Source organism: Corvus kubaryi, unplaced genomic scaffold (assembly GCF_017639235.1).
Source record: "Corvus kubaryi isolate FWS band 111438036 unplaced genomic scaffold, C.kubaryi_AGA036_p1.0 37300, whole genome shotgun sequence".
Lineage (NCBI taxonomy): Eukaryota > Metazoa > Chordata > Aves > Passeriformes > Corvidae > Corvus > Corvus kubaryi.
Genome location: NW_024581093.1, coordinates 11,696,796 through 11,706,432, shown reverse-complemented (window position 1 = coordinate 11,706,432; position 9,637 = coordinate 11,696,796). Strand labels below are relative to the sequence as shown.

Here is a 9,637-nt window from a genome sequence, read left to right as displayed (position 1 = left end):
CGGCACAGACAGGGCCCCGTGTGCCACCACCCAAAGCACGGCACAGAGGACCCCGTGTGCCACCACCCAAAGCACGGCACAGAGGGTCCTGTGTGCCACCACCCAAAGCACAGCACAGAGGGTCCTGTGTGCCACCACCCAAAGCACGGGGCAGAGGGCCCCGTGTGCCACCACCCAAAACATGGCACAGGAGTGCCACATGCCACCCCACGCAGCCTGGCAGGGGAGTGTCCCCCGGGTGGCTGGCAGAGAGGTTCCTGCAGGTGCCAGCTCTGATGGTCTGGCACCAGGTGCTCCAGCTCCAGTGCCGCCCACCCTGGCTGGAGTGCAGCTACTTGGTTTGTGCATCCCGTAACGAAGAGGCATAACACAGAGATATATCGGGCTTCTGTGATTTCCAGACAACACTAAGAACCTCCAGCCCTTCTCTTGTGCTAATGTTACTAATAACCTCCATATTGTCATCTATCTTACCTGAGCTAACGGTTTATAAACTGCCACCTGCAGCTTGTCCCTTATAGTTTATTAACATACGCTAATAAACAGTGTGCTTCACTCCCACTGTGCTGCCAAGTGAAGCCAGTCAGAATAACTGCATTAGCTTTACTGTTCTTTCTCAGCACATTTTTCCCACATGGGAACAATTAGGACAAACTCCCTCCAGATTATATTTTGAGATCCATCATATTTGCAGGAAAATAATAATAATAATAATAATAATAATAATAATAAGTTTTCACAAATGCATCTGTAGGCATCTTCTACAGAAGATTAACCTGACTGATGTTCCCAAAAGTGATAGGCTCTTAACCTCCTCAGCAGTTCCCCTGCATGGAAAGGGTTAATGCTCCCCAGGCTCTCTGACTTACACCTATTATGCTCAAGTTTAAATATAAGATGTGAAAGATGCATTATATAAGGCCAGTACTGCTATCCTGCCCATCTCCTATTTTGGAATTAAAGATCATCATTGCTCCCATCAAAGGGGCTGGGTGAGAATAAAAGAAAAGACAGGAACAATGAAAATAGCTACCCGACATGAACCAGATCAAAGGACCAGGCACAGAAAATGAGGAGCTAGGGGGTCCTTTAATTACTGTCCACATCCTCCAAGTCATGTGGTGAGAAAGAAGGGAAAAAAGTTTTGAAGGCCACTGGGTTTTGTCTTGCTGTGGCTCCTGTTTCCACAGTCTGTGCCAGTTCCCTACAAACTGCTCTGCTTTTTATTTTTTGGAGTTTTTTTCTTCATTTTATTAAAGTCAAACAGGACTCCTGGACTCCAAAACTCCTCCCTTACACCAGGAGGAGGAGAGGGAAGGAGGGGTGAGAAGGGCAGTAGTAGAAATACTCTGTAGCAATTGCCTGAAACAATTTCAGGAGGACTGCTCCAGGCAGCGCCCCAGGAGCTGCTTTGGGAAGGAGAGCTCTGGCTACCTGAGGCTAGTCTTTATTTGCAGGCCTCCCGGGTTGAGAAAACTTCAAATTCACATAGGGCACTGCTCCATGGGGCAGCAGATCAAACCTGGCTACTAGCTGTTTGAGCTCAGCAGCAGAAAAAAGGATTGCTCTGGGACTGAGCATAAGTAGAAGCATGATTAAACTTCAAACATACACCCACCCACCCACCCCCCCCTCCTTTTTTTTTATACACAGCAGACAGTTATGGCTAATATTTCAATATGGACTTTAAAAATACACTGCAAATAACTTACTCCAGCCTGCTGGCTGCAGGCCTAAAAATAATAAAAATTTAAACTAGCTGTATTATTGCAATGAAGTCAAATGTTCAGATTTACCTTTCCTGGATCATTAAGGGAATGTCAAGTTATTTAAAAGGATCTCATTTTATTTAACTCAGCCCTCAAGATTAAAATTTGGATATTTGACCATTGACTGTAGTGACACATCATACCATTTACTTCCTTCTATTTATGCTACAAATGTGGTGCATTTCTCTCTAATTACTCCTGACTTATGTTTCACAGAATAGCCAGGATTGGAGGAGACCTCTGGAGATCGTCTAGTCCAACCCCTGAATGCTTATTTTCAAAAAGACAGTATAAAAGTATGTGTCATAAGGAAGTAATAGAATAGGGATGTAAAAATTGACGTGGAAGAACCTGACCAAACTTTCTAGGAAATAACAGTGCTTTGTTACTACTAAAAATATTCTGGAAAAGAAAAGCTTCGGGATGTTTCCAATAAATTGTATTTGCTAATATAGATGCTAGCAGTGGACACAGACAGCAGTCACTGAAGAGGAAAATGCATTCCTGTCTCAGGTCAGTTTGCTTGGGTTTATGCTGTATGCCAAACTAGAGCATGAAAAGCATTCAAACAGAATTTTATGGACTTTGAAGAAGGAAGCTCCTGTCACCAAGACAACATCTAGAAAAGGGGAACACAGGATACAAAGGCATCCTTCTTCCCATCCCATTTACAGCTTGGAAACTCCTTAGACAAGCAGTAAGGATGATCTTCTAAGAGGCAATTTAGCCTCCAAACTCCAATGAGTGCCAAGTTACTTCATCTTCTTTCTGATGAAAGTTGCCTCCATTGCTTCCTGCTCTTGGACACTAACATGCAGCGAACAGCCATTCTCAGGAGGACAGCTGAGGACTAAATTAAGCAAATATAGACTACAAAGCTGCTTTCCAAAGTGGGCATCATGCCTAGGCTCTACATCTAAGCAGTATGCTAGGTACGTGTACCAAGTTCCAGTTAGCTGTCTTGCAAACATCCACGTTGGGAACCTTGCCCAAACGAGCCTTCAAAGCTACTGTGGCTCTGGTGGGATCAGCATGGGAGCAGTGGGACTGGGACATTTGCCTCCTTGTTACAGGTATCACATTACCCATTTAGATAGCCTTTTGATTGAGAGAGCTTCTCTTTTGGGCTTAGCCCCAAATGCTGAGAACAGATGAGATGGTTTAAGAAATTCTCCAGGTAAAACATGAAAAGGATGCTTAAGATCCAGCTTCTGACGAATAGCTGCACTCAGGGAGCTGCAAGGGCTAGGGAAATAAACATGGTCAATTAAATGAACTGATTGAAAAGAAATCAGAGATCCCTCCAGGGAAAATCTGAGATGCGGTCATACAGCCCAGCAACCTTTTTTGGAAGGTGGTAAATGGGGCAAAAGCTGGGAAGAACTGGAATGCCTTACTCATTTGGCAAAAGGTGGTTGCCATAAGGAAGGAAATAATCTTTAAAGGAAATAAAATACAAAGAAAAATCCATGATGGGTTCAAAAGGAGGCTCAACCAGCTCACTCAAAGCCTCTTGAAACCTTAGCACTGAGTAGAGAATTCTAATGGGAAAATACAGTAAAGGCTCTTCAGCAAATGTTCTGTCCTTTCCATAGACTGTCCCACAAAATGCCCTGGTAGACGCTGAGAAATCTTTCAAAACATTCCAAGATAAATTAACAAGAAGGAATTAATTGGAGTGCAAACTAATATGGATGGTGCAGAATAAGACTCTCTTTTTTTATCTCATTAGAAAAATACCTACATGCTCATTCATGGGAGGGAATAATTTTCTAATAGTTCAGCTATTTTTGATGCAGTTGTTCAGACAGTCTCAGGAGACAGTGGGACCACCAAACAGGATGTCCAGAATGTAAAGATCTGCATGGAGAGCTACCTCCACTTTGTGTTTTGCCTTTGCATCTTTGAGAGTGGAATACTGGGGCTGCCCAAGCCGTGGTGTGCTTTGTCTGGGCCCTAAGCTCAAGCTCAGACATAACTGGAGCAGGCTGAGCACACATTCTCTCCTAGATAAGTAGTCTGGAAAGGCCATAAATGTGAGTGCAGGCTATTGAGACAATGCCAGCATATCTAAAAATCAGAGTAAAGAGCTCAAGCTCCTGTCACCAGGAGCATGTGTGCCTTTTCCAGTCTCACTTTCTGGAAACCCATGGGCATTCCTGCAAAGGGAGTGACATCCTAAAGTGGTCCCTGACTCTCACCCAAAAGAAGGGCATCTTGCAGAGCTAATTGAGTTATTTACCCAGGAACTCAGGCAACATTTGCTGTTGGGATTGTGGAAGTCAATCACTTGGTTAATTCTCATCCAACTTTACTAGAACAGAGCACTGCTCATCAAGCCTTTTCAACCTGCACCAGAAACAAAACTCAAACTTCACATTTTCTTTTTCCTCAGAAGGTTCAATCACAGAGTATTTTAGCCTGGAAAGGACATATGGAGATCACCTCCATATAAACTGTTTCTCAAAGTCTTTTTTTTTTTTTTACTACCAGAAGAAAGTCACCAGTCATTTTCTTTTTTCTTTTTTTTTTAGGATACTTTACCAAAAAAATTACTCTAAATAGGCTAGCTGCTGGAAGCCCATCTCTCACTGGGTAGAGAAGACACTACCTGACCATGCTTCCTAGAAGCAGGACATTTGCTTTCCATGTCCATTTCTATGACAATGTCTCAGGGAAATCATGAGACAGCCATCAATGTTGGAAAAGAAAGCAGAACTGCCCGGCCAAAAGTAAAACCAAGTAGATTCATTTCTTTCTTCTACTAAGTTTTGGGCTTTTTTAAGAGTGGAAGATATTATTCCCTGCTGAAGTTGTTCCTTTCATCTTACACTTCCCACATCTTCTTCTGAGTCGACAATCTTAGCCTGTGTGTTTCACTTCTTAGTTGCTGCTTCCAGATCCGCTCTACCTTTTACCGGTCTATTCCCCTTCTTCTCTCCCCACGCTCTTTTGACATTTCTCATCTTCCTCTTGCCAGTTCCCCCCCGACTCACATCCTCTGTCCCCACTTCCAGTCCTATTACTCTAACCTTTCTCTGGAATACAATCCATTCACTTCCCTGATTTCATGACCTTGCTCACCCTCTTCCCATCCCTTCTACATTTCTGTCATCTCCGTGGTCAGAGCACACAAGTCTATCCTTTCCTGAAGTCATTCACTCTCCTTGCCAACTGCTTTGTCTACCAGCTCTGTGAACCCAAGACCAGGGACAATGCGGGGCTATAAAAGCAATATAAAAGAGAGCATCAATGCTTGGCAATGGAGAGACTGCTCCGCACATAATGAAGATCCAGGAAAAAACAAAACAAACAAACAAACCAAAAAACAAAGAACAAAAATTGTCAAAATTACAAGACCTAGGTGAATATAATGCGCATTTAAAGATTAAGGGGAAAAAGTTAAAGATTATGTGGTTCAGAAAGGCACTATTGCTCAGCTAACACTCCTTAAACCTGGCACTAACAGAGCTGAAAGAAAAATTTCACAAGTCTCCTGCACACTTGCCTACAACTAAAAGACAAAGCAGAACTCTGATGCTTCTTAATGGCTATTCACACTGCTCAAGTGCTTATGTTCACATGGCTATCTCAACATAAAGTAACTGATGCCTTACTGAACTTGCCTACTTGTCCTGTATGAGATACATACTCATACTGATCATTTTTGTGCAACAAGTTTTCTCAAAACCTTTAAGTTTTTCAATTCTAAAACATTTTTAAAGATTCATGTGAGATTCCTAATACAACTATAAACCTGATGAAATCTGCAGCCAATCTGATCATTTCCCTTTGAGTTTAACTCGGAAATATTCCTACATGCTTCCACAGAATCAACTTAAAATAACCTGGTGAATTTCCTCCTCATTCTCCGGGGCAGGTGTAATGTTCTGGCTGTGACTTGAGTGAAGCTCTGTGAATTACAGGGCAAGAACAACCCCATTGTCAGAGCAGTCACCTGAAAACCATCCTAACACCTTAGTGACACTTTGGTAATAGGTGTAACCCACACCCAGGAGCAGAAAAAGACCTGGGCTGCAAGGCCATACAGGCCAGTACAAATGTAGGGGAAAGGAAATGCTCCAGGAAAACCAGGAGTTGTTTCACTCACCAATGTCCCAAGTTCTTAACAAAGGGATAGAAATAATTTTGGGGATGTTTCCCTCTCCATTCCTCCTTTTCTGCTCCCCTCCATGCTGATACTTCCTCTTGCTGCCAGCTCCCAAGCAGCTGCTGCCCTGTATCTACTCTCCTACCTTCCCTGCTTTGGGAATTCACCCAGCTTTTCCTCTAGTGTGTCCTTTATCTCCCACTGTACATTTAAAAGCTAGGATGTAGCAAAACAAGCATACAAGTCTGTTTCCCAGCAAACTACTGAGAAGGTGTCTTTAAGGTATCTTAACTCACCCCACTATTTGCGGGCAGTCCCATAGCTTGCTTCCTCTGTCCTCAGAGGGACTGGCCCTGCTGTGTCCCCCACACGGTGCCAGCCGCCTGCTTCCCGTCACTGCCACCACTGACCCCTGCCTTGCCTTCCCCTTCACCACCCCCCTGCCCACCCACTGCAGCCCCTGGCCCCTCTGCACCCCACAGACATGGGTGTGGTTCAGGAGAACAGGTCCCACCTCAGCTCAGGGAGCGCAGCGTGTCTGTCCTGCTGCGGCAGCTCTGCTGTGCCTGTGTCTCACACGCCCAGCACCCGCACTGGAGGTGACACAACACAGGAAAACCTACAGCCACCAATGCGCCTCGACCTGGAACAGCACAGCCAGCCGTGCTCTTTGTTTCGGTTTTAAGTTAAAACCTGCCCCCTTTTAATTTCAGGAATTGCTTCACTAGAGGCCAGCTCCTCCAGCTGCCTGTGGCTGCCAACTGCCAGTGCCCTACAGACTGGCCCACACCCCAAAACTCAGCACTGCATCTTAGCAGAGGGGTCATTTTTTAAATCTTTCCAGCAGAAGCTGGTTTTGTCCTTTCCTCATGCCCCTCCCAGCCAGGGCTGGTGGCTCAGCCCAGGGAGTGCTTGATGCCAGCAGAGCCCTGGCAGCAGCCCTGCTGGCAGCAATGTGCCTTAGCATAGATGAGCACAGAGGTGGGCAGGTGCTGAGTGGGTGCACCTTATCTCCATGAATTTCACTTACTTTTATCTATCCAAATGACCTCATAGTGCTTTTGCTTTGGCAAAGACTTCGTTTTCCACATTGCTGTCAGCACTTCTGAGACCAACAGACTGAGTACACAGGCCAGGCTGGGAGGAGGATGAAAGGGGTGCTACCAAGCACTGCTCTAGTCTAAAAACATCTGACTGCCCAGGAGTAGTTCACCAGCTGTATTTAAGGTAGAGAAGGACAGTGTCACCTGTCGGTCATACCAGAGTGGCTAAAAGACCACATTACAGTTGTGGGTTTAATTACACTGGAACCTGAAATGTCAAAGACAGAAGGTCAGCAGTAGTAACCCAGTAGGCTCTCAAGACTGTAAGACAAAAGAAAAAACCACTTTTTTCCACACAGGGAGTCTCTAATCTGAGCCATGTCCTGACCAAAGTTGATCAGCAACGGTTGTGTTGGCATTAGGCCGAAGATTTTACATGGTGTCTTCAAGAAAGTCATCTTTCTTCACAGCTGACTTGTTCCTTTCATAACCAATGGTCATGACAAGGCAGATTACCAGCTCTTTCAGCAAAGGACACCTATTAGTCTGTTTGATAGAATATCAGGATACCCTGCTCCTGCCCAAACAGACAGCAAATGCTCCACCCTTTCACTAGTTGGGAAGAAATCCTATGAATTTGGCCCACACATAAAGAAATCTCCTGTTGCCATTCTGAGGAAAACATACAGAGCTCTAGTGAAAATCTCAACTTCTTCATTATTAGATAAACCATAGTGTCTTACCTCAATAAGGACCATTCATTTTCCTAGCACTTTCATACATATACTTGTTCCAGGATGGGATCCAACAAAATCACTGCAAAAATGGGTTGGTTAATTTTTATTTCCCAGGTTAGGTTTGGGGTTTTTTTCCTATCCAACGTTTGATCTCTCTTGCACTACAATACTGCTTGCCTGCCCACCCTACACAGTGCCTATATGGAAAGAAGAATACACTGTTAGAGCTTGCAACGTTCATTTAAGATATACAATACGCTATTACAGTCTGTTAATTCTTAGAGAATGATTTTTAAAACGAGCAAAGAAATGTTGTCCACTAAAGAAAGAAAACTCTAATGTGTGAAAAAATGTCAGTTTAGGTCTGTGGTGTCATGGTCCATAGAGGAGGGCTTTTCCACCCTCAATACTAATTATGTGCTGGGCAAGTTACAGCACTATACATTAAGCACCACGTCTGATCAAGCAGAAGACTTTTTTAGATAGTTTACTAATTATTAGGTATCCTGCTCTCTACATGGTCTGCTGACATAAGATTTTACTGCTTGTAGATGCAATTGCCAAAGACTAAAAGGTTTTATTTACTCAAAGCACATAAACTGTACTACTAGTCCTGAATGCTATACAGGGAATCCCCTTAAAAGTGAAGAAAAATTTCTGGCCAACAAGTTGCTGGTGAAAAAGATCCAAACTGGCTAAACTAAACCTGGAAAGTAACTGATACGAAAATACAAATGGCATGTGTCTCTGTTTTCCTCTGCAAACATCTTGAGCTGTGGGGCGTGAGGCTGTGGTGGGGAGCAGGAGAGGAAGAAGGGCTGCAGGAATGCCCAATGTGTGGACACTGCACAACTCAGTCCCCTGACAATCCCCTTCTCTGGTGTCACTATCTGCTGGCTTTGTGGGCAAAATTGACTGCTCGTCCCTGCTAGCCAGCAAGCACACAGCCTGGCGACCTGAAAAAGCCATTGATTTTCCTTGTCCTTAAGAGCACGCTCCACTGAGCTTGGAACCGTGTGCTCGTAACTTTAAGGGAGGTGCATTCTATTTAATTGTGTCTTTTCTTGGCCTGAATTTCCCCCAAAAAAGCTGAAGAGGGCATGTGCTTATTATCTTTTAGTGCAGCATGTGCTCGGTGCAACCTGAGCTCTTCGGATACTTCGGTCTGAAAATTAGAAAAAAAAAAATTAATTGCGAGGAAAAACAAGGCTGCTCTGCGACTTTGATTCAATCAATTACCATTATCTTCCAGCACAGCCCTCCCCGCCGCCCCCGGACCAGTTGTGTTTAACTTTCTTTGCCAGTCGCCGCGGCCCCGCAGCGCGCTGGCGGAGCGGCGCTGCCGGCTGGCTCCCGCGCGGGGCTCTTATCAGCCGCTCCCAGTCAGCGCCGGCCCCGCACAGCTGGCAGGGACCCCCTCCGTCCCCCGCGTTATCTGCCGCCGCAGCCCTCGGCCGGGCGGGGAGGGGCCCGCGGCCGCCCCCGGCCCCGCCGGGCTCTGCCGCCGGCCGCCCCGCTCCCGCCGAGCCTCCTCCGGCGAGCCCGAACCGTCTGAAGAGAGGCAGGAACAAAACCGCAAATTTAGATTAATAAAGCATTTGTTGATTCTACAGAAACTTAGCAGGCCCCTAAGAAATCCACCAGAGACCTGTGCAGCTCCAGTAATTTTCTGTTATATTATCTTTCTTGTAAAATACTTCCCCAGACAGAGCCCCCAAAGGGGCTCAAATATCACTGTGACTAACCGAAATCAATGTGCACTCACCTATTGACATTTTTACATAGTTTTTGGATTTAGTATCCGGCCCAAAACACAATCAAATCTTCTGCCAAGGAAATAACAGGCACTTAGCTAGTCAGCTATTAGTGTTACAAAGGAAAAAATGTGGGCACCCAAGGGAGATGGGAGAGACGGCATTGACGTCAGGGGTAATTGGGTGTCTGAGAGAAATTGCCAACGGCTGGCCAAAACCCCCA

The 9,637-nt window shown here is 45.2% G+C and overlaps 1 protein-coding gene across 4 annotated transcripts in view; it reads right to left on the bottom strand.

Annotated features, from left to right (window-relative positions):
- Positions 1 to 9,637, bottom strand: part of ZNF423 (zinc finger protein 423) — a 229,630-nt gene that overhangs the window by 126,007 nt on the left and 93,986 nt on the right. Inside the window, exon 1 of one of the 4 annotated variants that reach the window (XM_042027542.1) lies at positions 6,395 to 6,466. The exons of the other annotated variants lie outside the window; for them this stretch is intronic. The gene's annotated coding sequence lies outside the window, so the exon portion shown is untranslated. Of the gene's footprint in view, positions 1 to 6,394; positions 6,467 to 9,637 lie in introns of those variants that run through there. 4 annotated transcript variants of the gene reach the window in all.